Source organism: Agelaius phoeniceus, chromosome 7 (assembly GCF_051311805.1).
Source record: "Agelaius phoeniceus isolate bAgePho1 chromosome 7, bAgePho1.hap1, whole genome shotgun sequence".
Taxonomy (NCBI): domain Eukaryota; kingdom Metazoa; phylum Chordata; class Aves; order Passeriformes; family Icteridae; genus Agelaius; species Agelaius phoeniceus.
The window spans coordinates 21,620,405-21,638,375 of NC_135271.1; the positions used below are offsets into that span (position 1 = coordinate 21,620,405).

Below are 17,971 nucleotides of genomic sequence, written 5' to 3' on the forward strand. Positions count from 1 at the left end.
GACACTTGATAAACAGAAGTGTTTTGTTTTCAGAGCTGTCAGCCTGGTATCCTCTACAACCATTACATGAACTTCCATTTCACATTCAAAAGGGAAAAAGAGAAGAAAAAAAAAAAAGTCTCCTGGAATTAATAGAAGTAAAATGTAAATTTATCCTGCTTCCTGCAAGGTGACCACTTGTCACACAGCCCATTGAGATTCCCTACAGGCCTGAAAATAAACTTCCCAAGCCTGAAAGTAAACTTCAGCTGTGTGTAATGCTGAGAGCTTAATGTGTGAGCATCTGTTCCTGCAGCTATTCCATTTAAAGTGCACTGTCATTTCCAAACTGCAGTACAGGTGTCCTATGCCACCAGCCTTAACCAGAAGCTTCCTATGTATAGAAATATTTTCTTCCTCCTGTTACTTTTAATTGCATCAAGTGGAATTACACTGAATAAAATATTGACTTGTAAGATTTACGTAGCTTAAGCAATAATGCAGTTGGTAACACCTCTTACTCTATTTTCTCTCATGCTCTGCATGGCAATTTTCTAAGCTTTAACACGTTAGCTGCTGGCATATGGTATGTTAATACACATGTTGTGGGAGCAACGCTCTCAACTTATCTACCAATAGTTGGCAGTGTTCACTCAATTCTCTACAGCATGACAGCAATTCCAGAGGGTAGCAAAAGTGACACATTGTCTGGGTCAGGGTTATATGCTAACCTTCCATGTTTTATCTGGGCACATTACGTCATTCCATGAAAATTAATTTTTAGTTAAAAAACCTGCAAGGATATCGAAGTCCCATTCTGCTTCCTTATCTCTGTAATCATTTAAGACATCACCTTGTATTCAGCTCAAGAACACCTCAGTACTCCTGGTAGTGTCCTTTTCTTACATATTTTTCCTTTTCTCTTTACTATTCTTCCTAATTTAGATTCCCATGAGTATCATACCTCCTAAATATAAAAAGGTAGCAGTGATAACCTAGACTGCTTGCCTTATTCTACCCTGATTTTAATGGATTTGCCCTGACAGAAGCCTGTAGAGAACCTCCCACTTCAATACTGGCATCACTGAAGGCTTTATTATTATGGTTTGTGTGACTTCAAACAAACAGCTTTTCTTTCATTCTGAATCCATGAAGACAACATACAGATATATTCTCAAGGACAAAGATCACTTGGCACTAGTCAATCTTGAAAAAAGTCAGCCCTCAGTCTTCCCTGTTAGCTGATGGCTTTGTGAGCCAGTTACAAGCTTCACTTCGCATCTTCCTTCCCTCAGTGCTTTGCAGAAATACATGCATCTATATATTTGTGCTCCTATATATATCAATACATATTTCTTTTTTTTTTGCATTTCATTCTTTTAGCTAAATATATAATTCCGTATTTCTCTCCACTTGCTAATTTTACTTTGACAAGCCTTGACAGATGACAAGAAATCTTCTCTTGTGGCTTTCCCACATTCCTTCGGGCCTGATTGCATATCCACAAACAAAGCTGTAAGTGAAGCCACCTGCTTACTGACAAAGCCATGTGTGAAACATAAAGCTACATGGGTTTTCAAATTGCACCCAAAGAACAGACAATCCAGAGCCATGAACCAGGACTTGCTTCAAATCAGAGATGTGCCAACTTTGCTACCAAATGTGTGGACTATCACTCAACAAGTCTTTTTTTGCCTTCCCTCCCCCCCCCCAAAACAGGAGACAGGGAAAAAGCAAGAGAAGATGTCTCCATTCTAACCACTCTGCAAAATTCTGTCCCATGACACAAGTAAAATGCTCCAGATTGACATCTGCTGCATGAGCACAGAAAGCTGAATCAGATGATATGGTGCTGGTCCCACCACAAGGACAAAACAGGAAACACCTCTAAACTATGATGGTTTGTACCAATTAGCAAAAGCCAATCAACACTACAGGCAGAGGACTGACTGGCTGTGAACCTACAGGGCTACAGATAGCCCAATATCAAAATGGACAAGGAAAAGTAGACAAAGGAAGGACTGCTTGCATTTATACAGCCATGCAACAGCTATTCTGTGCTATTTCTCTCATATTATTGTATTACCTCATCTTTTAACATTAGGATAGAAATATGTGGGTGAATGTATCTTACATTTCCTTACACCTTTTCTACAGACTCGTACCCAATGCATTTCACTTTTATAACAGACACTGAAGTTGAAAATAGCGTGAGGACATCTCCAGTCCCTGCTCCTTTTCCATTGTCTACTAGACACACACATTTTTATTAACATTACAGTTTTCTATTTGCCAACACTTCTGAAGGAGTGAGAAGAAATACTCTGATTGTAGATCAAACTAAAACAACCTCCAGACTGCTCTAGTTTGGACCAGGGCAGCAGCTGAAAGCTGACGCCAAATGTGTTTCTGCATGTCACTGAAGTATGAAAGACAGACAAATGCCCAATTTTACCTCCAGACATCTCTTAATAAGTGATTCAGGTAACTGCCCCTCCTTGCTCTGGTTGGCTCAAGATGGGACCCATCAAGAGCAGATATGAGAGCATTTTTACAGACAGCCTAGCCTGCCTCTGAGCTTCAGGGCAGGCATCTCTGCAGTCCCTGCTTCCTCAGCACCCGGAGAGGGACACCCCAGGCTCCCAGCCCCTAGCCAGCACTGCCTTCCTTGCACAGAAAAACAAAGGAAGGAGCTGAAACCAGCACACTCACATTTAGTTGGAAGGTACACAGGAAGAGAGATAACTCATACATGTGCAGTGGAGATACCTGCTGCCTGAAATTGTTCCCTGCTGAGTGGTTTTATAACAATGACAATTTTACCCACAAAATTTGAAAGGCTTACAAAACACAATTGCATTTGTCCCTAATATTACACTACATTAGAACACTTTCTCCTGAAAGCATACCTCTAACAATGCATATTTTTAAGATACACAACCAGAGCTCTCTAGCATTTTTACCTGATCAAATAAAAGCTTTTCTTTTCATGTTATATCATCACAAGCTAATTCCCAAATACTTTTCTCTAGAACTGTAACTAAACTGGCAATTGATTTCAAAGCTTATGATGTACAGCAAAGGAAAAATCTGAACTGGTAACATTCTTATAATTGAGGGCATAAGTTACTTTAAACATCTGTAAATATCCATCACAAGGGATCATGGCAACAGTAAATAAGCCATACTGTACCTATAAAAAAATCATTAAGGGTTGGACACCATAAATCACTAGCAATGACAATGAGCCTTCACCTATAACAGTTTGCACTAAAATTTAATTATAGCTATAAGAAGGTGCATTGTTTGAAAAGCAAGGAAGAGTTTGCAACAGACACAGGACTGATAAGCTCTTTATATTTGATTTTGTAGACTTTTTTCAACACTATTTCATTAGAAAAAAAACATTAAAATTTGTTCTGGTTTGTCATATAAATTTTTCTGCATAGACTCTTCACAGAGATATAATCAAGAACTTTATACAAAGCTTTTATTTTTGTTTCTCCTCTCAGTTATATAGTGCCACAAACGTAAAGAAAACCAAAAATATCCTTATTAAAATTCCAAAGGTGATTTTACCAAGAAGAGTCACACACACACATATATATATAAAATACAACAAACCTAAAGTAGTTATTTGACACATGCCAATGGTGGCCCTTCTCAGAGTCCAAATGAATGAGAGATGACTTCCAGGAACCTGGTCTGTAGCCACATTCAGGCAATAAACCAGTTAGAATTTTAAAATGTTGGTTCAGCTAGGAAAAAGAGAAATATTGCATCGTTCATTCAAGCATAAAAGACCCATGAAAATATTTCTGCTCAGGACTTGGAACAGTGTTCCTGTTACAATTCAATAGTCCATCATCTTACATTTGGAGAGGCAGAAATCTTGCAGTTAAAACCAGGTTTTTTTCTCAAAACAGAGGTAGTGAGTTTGGGTTCAATAATCATTAAACAGGCACAGAGGGACATACATTTTCTCATAGTTCTGTCTCTGAAGGCATTTGGTAGCAAATGAGTCCTTCAAATTGGACCCATCATTACTCAGAATCTTACAAGACAAGTATTGCACTGAGCTAATTGTGCATAGCCACCCAGCTTTACCTTTAAGCACAAGCTCCCTCATTACTTCCTTGGGATTTTAATAGATTTGCTGTCTCTAAACAAGAGCTGCACAGATAAACAATTACATTAAAGGTATCTAAGATGAAAGCCTGAAGTTTGGTCATGGCTTTGTGCTGCAGGTCAAGAGGTGTCAATGGAGGTAGCACAGGGGGCTGAGAGGGCTCAGAGCACACACAGGGGAGAACAAGGGAGGGACAAGGAGAACAAGGGACAGCAGTGAGGGGAGGTGCCTGAGCACTTCCCCTGGGCACCTCCAAGTGCTGCAGTGAGCAGCAAAATTCAAGGGACACAATGCCTTGAGCTATGGGCAGAGCTGCATCATCAGCACTGGATATTCACACACAGTGCAGTTAGGCATGCCAAGGCAGGGCCAGAATTTACATCTTTCTTACCTAAGGATGCACCTCCCTCAGACTAAGGCCAGGTAATTTCTCACTAGAGACCACCTTCCTTCTCCAGGAGGGATAGGCCCACTGACTTTCTGCAGCTTTTTCTCCTTCTTCAAGAGTATCTGGCATTTATGAAGCCCTCAACAAGACAATAACATGCAATTACATGGAGTATAAACATCTGTGTAGCCAATGGGAAAAAAACCTCATCCTTATTAGGACATACACAACAGATATTAACATATCTCCACCTCATCCAACAGATCCTGTTTATTCCACTTCATGTTTTTTACTTCATAAGTGAGTTAGCCCTTATATCCCTGCAAAACCTATTTAAAATTACCTGCATCTGAAGTTTTAAACAGATGGGAGGTTTTTCTTTTCCCTCTAAACTATTATGGCACTGGAGTTTGGGTTCTCATTCCCTACTGAATCTACACCAACTTCACAAGAAGCATTTATGCTTCAGCTCCCTCTGAAACATCTGGGAGTTGTCCTGGTTCACAACTCATGAAATTCAGTCAGGTGAGTGCAAAACATGGAGTAAGTTCATCAAGGACTCCAAGGACAAAGTGCATTTTAAGTCAAGAGTCACATTTAGACTGAGCAAGTTCAGCAATCACTAGGTCATCTTAGCTGTCCATGGCAGGTAGGATATTCTCTAAACTAGGGATATTGGTGGTTTTCACCTCCATCTTCATTTATTTCAAGACTATGAAGTGAATAAAAAAGATATGAGCCCAAAGTTTTGCTATCTTTTACATATCACTGCAGGGACTTCCTTCTACACAAAGAAGACAGAAAAACAATGTCACTTGACAGACAACAATAAAATGGTACAGCTTTGACAGCTCAGCAAAAGACCTCTTCAGTTTTAAAGGAAAAAAATGGCTAACAGAAAAAAGAAGTTTTAGTGAGAACATTGCAAAGTCAAGAGATCTGGGTCTGAATGAATATTTACATCTTGGCCATTAATGGTGTTCATATCATCCATGATATGAACTTTTAAATGACTAAGGACTTTTTTGTGTAATGCCATAATGCTTTCATTCAGCTAAAACTACCCTTGACCCTTGAAAGCCCATACAAACAGTATGTGAAAGAACTCTGAAGACATGTTCTTCAGCCTGCATGAGAGCACAGTTCATTGCTGCAGTAAGTGAGCTCTGTTCTGTGTGTTTGCAGGGGTACTGCACTAGTCATATCCCGTGTAGTAACAGAGGAGATTTCAGGAATGTAACCCATCTTACTGAGCTCTGCAGTGCCTCTGGCAGCAGTCATCCACAAAGTTGCTTTAAAGACCCTAAAAAGACCTTGCAGAAGTAAGTTCCAGTTCAGAAGTCCCAGAAGAGGGTGAGGACAAACAAGCCCTGCAGAGTAGGCTGACTCACCATTCCCACAGCACTGAAGGAGAGAGGTGCTTCCTGGTGCCTTCCAGGGGACAACACCTCCTGTGTCAGAGGTTAAAAGCAAGTACATGCATTGACTTTCCCCTCTAACACCATGTACCACGTACTTTAGACCATCTGGTGCAATAGAAGTCTTACTTAGCACACAGTTTAAATGCATGGAAGAGGCACAAGCACCAAATTATTGTTAGAACTATAAATAATAGCATGTTTTCTTTCCTTACACAAGACTATTCACTTACACACTTTCAAGACCATTACTCTCTCCTGTCCTCAAAATATGGTGTTGCCTTCCCTAAAGAGAAGTTTCCCCTCAAAATTCAGGGTTGGCTACTCAGTATTTTTCCTAAATCTGCGAGATTTGTTATCTGTGTGACCAGTATGAAACTCACTGTTAACAGACTCCTTTTCTTTACTCCTTCTTTGGAAAGGGAAGAGGTGTGGGGCATCATGGAAATCTCACACAAGTACTCAGACTAGTCCCAGAGCTACTCCTCTTCCAGGGAAGGAATGGATCTCACTTGAAGGCAAAGAACATCTGTTCTTCACCATCTTCTGCAGATAGAAAATCACCAGGAAGAGAGCACTGGTACCATCCACTCTACCATAAAACTCCACCACCAGAGAGGGGTTGGGAAGCATTTGATGCAGAGAAGTGCAGCAAACCTGGGCTGTGTCAACAGAAGCACAACCAGTTGTTCATGGCAAACAATTGTTCTTCTTTGCTCCAGTCAGACTGACTGTACCTACTGCAGCCATTAGTGTGCCCTCCAGAACTAACAAATTAATGGTAGTAATAAAGTGAAAGTAGTCAGTGTACAAAAGTCCTTTGAAAAGACACTGAGGCAACTCGGCTTGCTGGATTTGGAAAACAAAAAAATTATATATAATTATATAGACAATATATATTTTACTAAATCCAGCAAGCCAATATATATCTATATAGACAATATATATAAATTATATAAAAATATTTTATATACATTTATATATATTTTCATATAAATATATATTTTATATACCTTTATATATTTTAATACACATTATATATGTATATTATATACATATATATACACACACGTATAAATACATAAAGTTTCGTGAAGGACCTAACAGTAGCTCTCCAGTAATATCCAGTACTGAGGGGCTGACAAGATGGCAAAGTCTGCCATGATGCACAACAGGAAAATGAGAGACAGCAGGCACTAATTGAAAAAAATTACCCAGACAGTACAAGGGGAACAGAGTTGCTACAAAGATAATTAAGCAGAGAAGCGGAGGCCCAAAGAGGTTGTGCAACCTCCATCCTGGGCAGCTTTCAAAGCCCATCTGGCCAAAGCTCAGATGACCCTCAGAGCTGACCTACTTTGAGCAGGATGTTGGCAGGTCCCTTCCAGCCCCAATGACTTTGTGACTCTGCTCTCAGCCGGCCCTTTAGCTAGAAGCTTACAAAGCCACTTGAGCATCTCAGGTCAACAGTTTCCTTGCTATTCAGTAACACTGAGCTCTGTGAGATGAAAAATACAGTATCATTACAGTTGGACATTCCTCTTTTTATTTAGCTTTCTGACAATAGGCAAATTTCTGCAGAAAATGTTAGCAGCAAACAAGACTCGTTAAAGAAAAATAAGGAATACAATCAAATACTAAAAGTGTCAAAGTCTGAGTTTTCAGTTTTAAATTTAAATTTTAAACCTCTTCAAAGAGCTTAAAACACATACATATTTTATAGCTTCATGAAGGGAAGGGGCACTGTAGTTCTAGTTCTCAGTAAGTTTTTTTAAATCTACTTATCTTAGTGCATTTTGCCACAGCACTCTACTCTCCCTGGAAAAATTTTGCCCTCCCTGTACTCTCTCAGCACCCCTCCTCCCAGGAAAACACCCTGTTCCTCCTAGGCTGAGCAGTAGCCTGGCCAGTACCTAAAAAACCCCATCAGCAGGATTCCACCCTTGTCATAGGCCCAGGTGTCACTGCCCAGAAAAGGAGATTTCTGTTCTTCCTTTGCTAACTTTGACCCTTGGAAAAAGAGTATTTCATTGCTTTATTTGTAAAATTGGAAGTTATACAGAGCAACACCAGAAATATTTCATCTTTTGCCAACAGATGTGTTAATAAAGAGCTAATCCTCTCATGTTTATATCAAAGCTGAGGCAATCCACAGCACTAATGCAAAATCCCTCACTCATCTTCTTCCATTTATGCTCTGTTAATCATATAACATTATTACAAACAATACAGTAAACTAATTACTGCTCAGTCACTTCTTTCTTCCACACTATAAACTAAATTACTGACTCACAGACGCATTCTCTCTGTGAAGATGAACTCTTTGTTTGTTCTCCTTCCTTCCAGTCTGTTTATCGCCACTTCAGTTCGCAGACAACAAAACCTTAAGGACGCCTCCCCACATAAATGGGGTGAGGGTTCTTGGGCTGTGATGGTTTCTGGGTTTGGGCTGGGGCTTGGTTTTTTTGTTTGAGGCGTTTGGTCTTGGTTTGCTGTTGTGTTTCTTTGGGTTTTTGTTGGATTTTTCATTTGTTTGGTTTTGGTTTTTTTGGGTTTTTTTTGGTGGGGAGGAAGGAGAGAGCAGCAACGGGAAGAAAGAGTACATGTTAAAATGGCTTCAATGAATTTTCTCCTTGGCTGTCAGAGCCACTTGTGAATGCTGTAGGTAAAACATTCTACAAAACCTGGAAAAGTCCATCTGACTCATTACCCTGTAGCCTTGTGAGATTAAATTTGGTGCAGTAGTTCAGTAACAGCAAGCACAAAGCAAATTGCACCTATTGCTTTCTCACACTCATTACCAATACCTTTGGACACGACAACATGCTGCTGAACTGTTGCAACTAAAGTATCGTGAAGCCTGTATATTTGAGGCATAGTATGAAGAGGGAGGTTTTAGCCTATGAAAACAAAGACTTTCAGGGAAAGCTTTTAAAACAACTCTCTAAAGAAAAATAAGAAAATAGAATCAACATAAACTTCTGAAACAGGCAGCTGGGCAAAACCATGCCAGCATTGTATGGTTTGGATTACTGAACACTGAGTTCAGGATATTAGAATAAAGATTGAATACATTTCAAAATATTGTGCTGGAGAAGCTGCATATGCTCACCATATTCAATGCTATTTATGAACGCAAATCAGAATTTGTTCTGAAAATGGTTACATTCTGAAACTGAACCTGAAGACATGTATTCATGCATTCTTCTTTTCTTATTTGACAGGGAAGAACGAAAGGCATTAATATATGAATTGGTGTACCACTATCATTTTTCATAGCATGATACCAAATCTTGCCATCCATTTTTGAGAAGAATGAAAAGCTTTTTCACTTACAAGGTAAGAAATGCAGCATGGAATCCATTTCAAGCTTCTAAGGTCATTTGAAACAGCCCATGTTTTGAAACAGAACTATTTTGCATAATGAAAAATTCCCTTGGTACTGTAAAGAACATTGTAAGTCTACTCTGTTGATTTATGAATAAAAATATACCACAAACACAACTATGTCATATCTGTGTGTACAACTCATGCTTCAATGAAACATTACAGAGACACTTTCAGCAGAGAAAGCAGGAGACACTTTAAAGGCAGCAACAAAATTAATTCACCTCAGATAGGTTTCATTTTCTCCAACAAAACCCAACAAGACTTAAAAAAACCTCAAAGTCTAGGGAAGAAAGCCCTCAGTATTGAATTGTGGATCACAAGCAAGACAAGTAGATGGCACAAAAATCTGTGACAGGACTTGTCTGGTGTTTCTAGCATATTTCTCTCATTTGGTGTACCCAAATTCATCTTCCACACAGAAGTCATATGGCCAGCCCTTAAAATAATTTGCACTTCAGACTAAGTCTGCATTGCTTAATTAGGGATAAACTGCCTTCCAGCTTGCAGCTTGCTTGGAAATACCAAGACAGTACTTTGCCATTTCTTTGTGCCAAATAAGTACTACATGTCACTTCACATTACATTTTACACCAATTGAGAAAAGTGCATTGTGCACTTTGGAAGCACTAAAGGCTTATCTCTTTCTACTACCAGTGATTTACTCTTTCCCTCATCTGGAAAATGAGGCTCAGCTTTGAGTTATGGTTTCTACATCTGGACACTCAACTCTTGTTTTCCTCCTAGGCCTTTGGAAGAAATGGCTTTTTGTGCATGCCCCTTAGGAGCGCTGCTTCTCAAAACCCAGGAGTGCTTGTCCTACTGTGGTTATGTTCTCGTGCTCTCAAAGTGCCGCTCTTTCTGCAAGGTGCACAAGGGAAACTGCTTGTTAAACAATTGAGTTGTTTTCTAATAGTATTAGACTAGGAAAAAATATTGGTCTTAAACATATGCTCCAAATACTGCACAGTCCACCTTGGTGAGCATTTCAAGAAATCATTGAAGGTCTCAATTTTTTATGCTTTTGTACCAATTTGGTCCCAAATAATCAAGTGAAATCCAATTTCCTTTAAGATACTATGCACAAAAATAGCTCAAACGGCACAGAAACCATCCACAAAGAGCTTGTCCCTAGATAAGTGAAATCAGTAAATCTCTTATCACTTTCAATGCAAAGCACTCTCTGATTTAAATTTCCTTTAAGGTCTCGTTATTATTCTACTTATTTCAATTTTTTTCTCCATCAGCAGACTGCATTGCAATAAATATTTGTATATGTATTTGAGAGATACTAAGTGGTATTAACTGTTAGAATAACTGGGATAAATCATTAGAATTGTGTTCAGTTAATAAGCTTTCTCTGGCAAATGTCACAGGACATCCCACTAGTCTCAAAAGCACAAGAATCTATTTACCACAGAGCAGATATGTCCAACAGGTCATGTTTCAAATAATCCAGGACTGCTTTCCTTCCACCTTACTTTAGTTGCTGCTCCCTCCCTTCATTAAGCACTTATTTACACTAATAAGTGATTACTAAATTTTCATTTCCTCATTCAGCATAAGTACCATAATATTGCCATATGATATTTTATTCAAATAAAAATTTTAATTGAGTTTTTAATCAGTGCAGTAAGGGTCCCCCATATCACATTCCTGCCTCGCCTTCTGCTAGATACTAAGCCAACAGCATGAAAAAAATCTAATTAAAACTAAAAATGTGGACCACAAGCATTTATGGTAAGCATAGAATAGTGATTTTTTTCTTTTGCTCCTATGATTAATTCCAAGAGTTGAGCTCTATTTTTTTTACTTTTTCTCTAACAAGATATCAAGCCAAAATAAAAAACTTGCCTGTTTATTCATGTTACAACCATTAAGAGCTCCATTTCCTTTTGCTACTTTAGCACTGTACTCTAGCCTACCAGAGGAACTAACTATAAGGGTTTTGTTTGGTTTCCTTTATATGCTAATAACTCAGTCATAAATGCCACACACAGGCTTGAAGCTTAAAATTATGTTGATTCTGCAAAGTAGTCATCACCTCTCTATATTTGGGCCTGATGACTTTTTTCCCCCCAAAGTGATAAGTTGCTATTTCAGGTGGAAAAAAAGTTTGACAAAAGCTGGGTACTCCGACAGCCACACCATTAGCAGCAAAAAAAAAAAAAAAAAAAAAAAAAAAAAAAAAAAAAAAAAAAAAAAAAAAAAAAAAAAAAATTTTACAAATCCTACAGAAGCATCACATTTTAATGGTGTAAAACATCAACTTTTTCAAGGGGCTTCCTGGAGTTATGAATCCCTGAAGCATTAACTAATTCTCTGTCCTATTCCTAAAGTCAAGGTGGGCTGATCTGCCTCACCAAGAGCCCTAAACACAGAGCCCAGTGGCAAGGTTCTCTCAAACTCCCTCACCCCATCAGGCTGGCAGAGTCCACATTTACAAGCCTTGAGGGCATGCTGCAGGGTTTATCTATTTATTCAGGCTTTTGCCTGAGGGAGGGCTGCAGAAGCAAAGGGAAGGTTGGCAAGTTCTCTTTATTTGCAATGAGGTCAATTTTATGTATTAATTTATGTACATGTGTCTGGAGATTATGATAGTCACATTTCATACAATAGCAAACAACTTTAGCCATAACCTAATTAACTTTGACTAAGGAAGAAAAGAATTCTCCAGGTCTCCATTAGAGATAAATTCCTGTAAAAACTTGCCATGATCACAGATGCTGCAAAATAAGAGTCTGTATAAACCAAAACTAAAAGGGGGAAAAAATGTACCTTTTCACACACCTGAAAATCAAAAGCCAATTTATAAGTTGCATGTAAGTTTTGATGCTGTCTGAGCCTTCCCTTCAATGCCCTTTGACTTACTGTTGAGTAGCAAAAGAAAAATTCTTCTTCCTTCTCAGTATAACTCTGGGCATGATTTTGCAGGTGTTCAAAAGTTGTAGAAATACTGTAGTTCACGAGACATGGGAAAAATAAAAGGAGCTGCTAAGAATAAGAGAGTCCCCTGAAAAGGAGCACAAAGTGGTAGATTCATGGTACACTGAAATAATACAATCAATACAAGAAATCAACTGCAAAGTGAAACTGATTGCTGAATACTTTCTGACAAATCTAAAGAGACTTTCCTGCAGGTGTTGGTTTGACCTATTCCCTGAAAAAACAAGAGAAGCATATTAGATTGGCAAGCTCAGGGTACAGCTTAGATATAACACTGTTTTAAGGGAAAGAAAAACCCACCATGTTTTTAAGGTGACACGTCAGTTCTAGAAATGGACTTGAAAAAATGCAGCAAGCCTTATGACACCTGCTCTGTTGTTGTTAAATTATTTAGACTTGAGCTCTTATGGTACTTAGCAATGACAAGGATCAGAAAACAACATGTTGCTTCAGTGACAAACTCAGCCTACACTGGGACAAGACATGTCCCAGACCAATGTATAAAGCTACCACAGCACTCAGCTGAGCCAATAAAAGGCTCCACGAAGATTTTTCAGAGAGACCCTATACAGTGTCTGTTCTGCATTTGCAGATCATCGGAGGTGCTGAAATGAGTCATTGTGGTTTGGGTGGATGGATGGATTGGTCAGTTGAGGAATTGCTTTGAAGTAGGGAAATGCCAAGCGACAGAAACTGAGGATCCTACCAAAAGCTATGAAGTGACCAAGTACCAAGGGCATATAAAAAGGTTAAGAGAACTTGGATTAGCGAAAGAAGTGCTCATATGGTGTTTAGAGACTTATTCAAACCAACAGAGTAACTCATCTACAACTGATGCTCTTACCAAAGGGAATCTATGACAGGGTTGCAGTTCTATTGGAGAAGTGAGATGGAGTGCATGTGAAAAATCAGAAATTCCAAGTATAAACCACACATGGTCTCAATGATGAGCACATTCCAAATACCTTTGCGAAATATTCATGGCAAGTGAACAGAAAACAGTGTGCACTAAAAATATGGCAAGGAGAGCAGACCTTGGGAATAGAGCTCATTTTACAAGGAGAGAAGTAGATACTACATTGTCACCAACACAAATGTAAGGTGAAAGGGGATAACATGCTCAGCAGGTCACACTCAAAAGCTTTCTCTTCCAATAGCTAAATTACAGTGACATTCCTAACAACCCATCTTTTTACAAAGGGTATTGGAAATACCATGGGATCTTTATATTTAATTAACAAAAGAAAGTTTTTAAGCTTTGCTAATCTGCGGCTGGCTGCCAAATCTGTGTTTTATGCCATAATATCAAACATATGTTTTATACAACATGCAACACATTCAGTAATTTTCACCAGTTCCAGGCATCCACTTTCCTTCCCTTGATACATGAAATGCATTCAGAAGCAGCAGAGTAATCAGAACTGGGAGCTGGAAGATTTAGAGTGCAAACCCATGGGGATTTTCCCATTTGTCACCCCTGGGCTCTGGCAGTGACTTACAGAGAATGTCACGTTTATCTACAGACTGTAAAATGAAGTTGTTAAGCACAAACAAACTCAGGATGAAAAGTACAAAAATGACTTAAAATTTCAAATCTATCTTCCACCTCCCTGGTGAGATAAAGCTGCACAACCTGCCCTACGCCCGATTTCCAGTGCAAGTAGGGAAACATGTGGATTAAAACTGCATTTCTGGCTTGGCCACAAATGCTGTGGAAATGCATCTAATATTTCCTTACCTGAGCAATCATCCCATCAGACATGGGATCAACTGCCCTGTAGGTAATGTAATGATTTTGAGGAGAAAGATGAGGTTAATAATGCAAACTCAACCTTTCAAAATAAACCCAAAATCTTGCCACAGCAATTTCAAAGTACACAAATTTTTCTTTTTGACAAATTAAAACTTTTTTTTTTAACACTAAGTGAAGACTTAGCAGTATTTGTTTAGAGTGTTAAAAGCTTTCTTTAGCAATAACAAAAGACTGAAATGCAAAGCCCCCAGGAGAATCACTTGCATTAATAACAAAATATTTTCTCAGACAGTAATTGGACAGTACACCCGCTCTTGCATGTAACTGGTAACATTTCTAAAACTATAAAGCTGATTGCAGAAGAGTTGTTTACTGTGAAAACTCTCATGCTTTGCTTCAGCCACCAAAGTCACTAAATCACAAAGACTTGAACTATGACTATCTAATATCATGAGGTTGTGGGATTTTGATCATCACACATTTTATTTACTCAGAACTTCTGACATAATTGTCACGACTACTGAAATGTTAAAAGTGATTGTGTTATCCAGCCAACACGTTTGGAATGGAAAGAAAGGAAAAAGCTGTTTTTTCCAAGGTTTAAGAACATGAAGTCCTTAATCTGTCTACTTGTTTATCATGAGACCACTCTGTCTTTGTTGGGTATGGATACCAAACATAACAGATGGTCCGCCAAAACCCTATCACGTTTGCTTCAATTATTTGTGAAAGACTGCAGAGGGGGAGGAAAGAACTAGGATGATACACTAAAATCTAAAAGAAACACAAAGCCAGGTACTAAACAATAGAAAGAATGACAAGTTGCCCTGAAACAGCTCCTGGATATTTCACTTGAACAGAAACAAAGCAAGTATAGAGTCAAACAAACATGGTGTCAAAAAAGAAGATGGTTTCATGGTTAATTCTGCCTACTTAATTGTTTCAGCACTCCAAAGGGACATACAGCTGATTTTGCATAGTATTTCCACAGAATTACTAACTTAGTATTATGAGAACATATGTAAAAGATAAAGATACACCACTATGTGCAACAATTAACTCTGATTGCAAAAGGGCAAACTTGTAACGTGAAAGGAGACCAAACGACCTTTGAAATACAAGGCAAAGCTCGGCAGACAGTAATATGCTTTCTGATTCTCCTAAGCCCTTAAGAATGCTTTTTCATGGGCCAAGGTGTTTAAAAGACGTGTATTTACGGTATTTAAGAGATCTAGTTTAGTGATGGAACTTTTAGGTTAATGATTGAGCTCAATCTTTTGCAACCTAAATGATTCCATGCAGGACAATGTGTGGAACCCTCATGCATTTCTATGTGTCTTATCCATCTTATCCAATTTGCCACCTGCACTCCACCAAAACACAAATACCAACACTGCAGTATGAAGTCAAGTAAAGACAAAAGAAATAGATTAGAAAAAATTATGGCAGAGGCTTAGAGAAACATGTTTGAACATGATTTTTATTTTTTTTCTTCTGAGCCAAAAGTGTTTGGCCTCAGAGCTGCAGAAATTTAGGGCATGGAAATGGGATAATTTCATTATGTAATCTGATTTCCTGTGTGTCACCCACCACTGCGCTTTTACTTAGCTACTCCTCCCTCCAGTAAGTTAGATTTATCAAGATTATCTTCCTCAAGATGCCAGTACTTCTTGTGAAGACACACCAAAACTAGAAAAACCACTAATTACTTTTGACAGTATGTTCCAAAGATTATACTCTCAGTAATGGATAAAGTCCAAACAGTGATTTTCAGGTTTTTGCTTGTCACTGTCCAACAGCAAATGCTCCTCTTAGAAAATTCTTCAATACTGAGTGCTTTCCTTGTCAGAACACATTGGAAAATCTGTTGATTTGTCATATACTAAGTAAGGTACATACACAACATTATAACTATATTAGATAAATAGGTATGTAACAGGTAACCTACAAAAGCTATTCTAAGAAAAAGGTTATGTTCAAGTAACACAATTTTTGTTAAATTGACACTGTCACCATAGATTCGCAGTCTTATAGAAATCAGAGAAAAAGGCTAAATAGTTCTCATTATACTGCAGTATAAAGAATTAACAAAACTGAGTCCCCACACTTACTGGGGTAAACAGAAGAAAAGCTGGAATTAATTTTTTGTCTCCTCCCCTACCTTCTTATATATATAGCTACTATCCCGAACAATTCTTTTCATATACAAAGGAGATAAAAAATTACATTACTAAAAAACGTTACTAGAAAGAACTGTAGTGTTTACTACCAGATTTCCCTGATAACTCAATTATGTTCTTGGAGGTTTTAGAATTTATTCCATAGATACTTGAGTCCTTCCTAAGTGAACTAGAAGTTCTGCCTGAAGCCTCAAAGCCCTGTTTTGAAATAACTATATCTTGCATTTTAGGGTAAAGCACACCGGAAATCTGAAGTTCACTGTAATAATCCACCCTCCAAGGATGAAGGGTTATAGGTACTAACATCTCAGAAGTTACTACAAGGTGCTGCACTCCTGCACTGTATTGTGGGGCTCACACAAATGAAGCTTTCAGCTCTGCTGGTGAAAAGGGTGGTGTAAAACCAGGCAACAGCATGGAGACCTCCCTCACAGCATGTGCTCCATCAGCCAAAAAAACCTCACCCTGAACAAATCACGGCTTTCAGGTTCTGAAACCAAAGTTAACATCCATGGGAGGTTTCAGAGTCCCCTTCCCTGCCCAGCACACACCTCCAGCTTTGCTCTGAGATGGAACACTCATCACTCCAACATTCCCTACTGTCCGAGGTGACCCATCACGGGCTGAGAGCTCCAGGAGCACACACCAATTGTCACCACCCTAACACACCTCCAGACCTGATCATCACTTCAGTGTCCACTACCTCTACTGCAACCTCTCCAGAGCTGACTGTCCCCCAGAAGAGACATGAAGACAACTTGAGTTTTACTGATATTTTTAATAAGAATAAAGTAGATGAAGCTGCAGTAGATGGTAGAGTTCCCTACAAATGATTCTGGAAAGCACTGGTACAACGCAGTGTGGGAATTAGAAACTGATGAAAATTATTTAAACAATCATATAATAATGAGTAATCCAAATTCCACACCTCTTGAACAGTGAGAGAAAGGTGAAAAACTGCATCATTTACCAACACACACGCTAGGCATGAGCTCAGATCTTGGGAGCTGTCATGCAATGTTTCACCCTGCTCATTTGCCTGGCAGTGCAATCTCTCTGACCATTAACAAGTAATTCCTTAGCAAGAGCCAGGAGCAGCTCAGCAACCATCTAATTTCTTAATAAAGGAGAATAAATCATCGTTACCTGTGAAGAGGATGAAGCCATTGTCTCTGCAATTTACAATTGTCACAATTGCCACTCTTCTAAAACCAGTCTTTTCAGTGTCTAGCTCAAAACAAATACCTTTTCTCACATGTGTCATTGAAGATAACTGCAATTCAATCCTATTTTTGCGTCTTTATTGTAGGAGGTAAACAAAAGAGCATCTGCACTTTGGTTATTTTTTACTTGGTATATGTGAAGAGATAACTGCAAGGAGTTTCAATGCTCAAGTTTATGTTAATCATGTCTATGTCTAATACCCCACAAAAGGGAGCATTCAGCATTTTCCACTCCATTTAAAAATAAAAGGAATAAAAGTAAACACAAGAGCCATGTAACATCAGAATTCTTTACAGCTGCCCTATTTCAGTCGTAGATGTGCACTATTCTTGTCTGTCTAGCCTTACAGAGGCTGTGCCTACTTTATAAACAGTATGAAATTCAGAAATCTGAAAGAAAAGTTAACTATAACAGCAGCACAAGCCATTTATGTTCCAGCAATGCATCATTTTTAGAGAAAAAATTGCATTTTCTTCACAATGAGCAATTTATGGATTCAGATAGCACATCTGGGATTTCTATTTCAAGTCTATTATTTCACAAAAGAATAGTTCTAGTAAGGGTAAG

At 38.5% G+C, this 17,971-nt stretch overlaps 1 long non-coding RNA gene across 1 annotated transcript in view; it reads right to left on the bottom strand.

Moving 5' to 3' along the window:
* The window catches only part of LOC143694496 (uncharacterized), a 208,582-nt gene extending 191,173 nt beyond the window's left edge, over positions 1–17,409 (bottom strand). Inside the window, exon 1 of the long non-coding RNA XR_013182998.1 lies at positions 17,327–17,409. This is a non-coding gene — a long non-coding RNA (uncharacterized LOC143694496). The remainder of the gene's footprint in view (positions 1–17,326) is intronic.
* Between the last annotated feature and the right edge of the window lie 562 nt (positions 17,410–17,971).